The following is a 654-nucleotide window of genomic DNA, read 5'->3' on the forward strand; positions in this document are numbered from 1 at the left end:
CGGAGGGAAGACCTCGCATTGTAACCCAATGACACTGCCAGCGTGGGGGCGGGGGCGCTGGCCTCGGCGCGCTCTCCGAGTTTTGGCTGCCCGCCCAGCTGGGAATAACTCTCTTCGCATAATTCGCGTGTTTACCAGGCATGAAAATTCTTGCTTTCGGCTCCCCCCTCCTTCCCGAGCCCCCTCCTCTTCCCTCCTCCCACCTCCTCCGCCCCTCGCAAGTGAAACTCTGTCTAAAAAAATATTGGCCCGGGGCGCAAAAAGTTTTGCATAAATTCATAAGTGATGAATGGCTGATTTTAACGTTATTTGGGTATTTGTCAGAACTTAACCAATATACATGGGGACGGCGGTTCATAAACTTAAACATCTCAATATCCCCTTTCTTCTGGAAATAAATTACGTTTGTTTGCCCGGCTTGGAGTCTTAAGGTAGCCGACATTAGGAATATTTTAAAAGCCATCATCCATCGAATGTCTCCCAGGCGCCAGGAAGATTAAATGAAAGAATCATAAGATGGAGGTCTTTAACTTTTAATCCTTTTACAATGAAGCCTCAGATAGTCGCGGGGGCAGGGTGCCCTCTCTGGGGGGAATAATGCCGTTATTCCCCGGCTCTCAGTTAATGAATACCCTAGCGTCTGTCCCACGGCGG

This window comes from Fukomys damarensis, unplaced genomic scaffold (assembly GCF_012274545.1).
Source record: "Fukomys damarensis isolate Sample0158 unplaced genomic scaffold, DMR_v1.0_HiC HiC_scaffold_13, whole genome shotgun sequence".
NCBI lineage: Eukaryota > Metazoa > Chordata > Mammalia > Rodentia > Bathyergidae > Fukomys > Fukomys damarensis.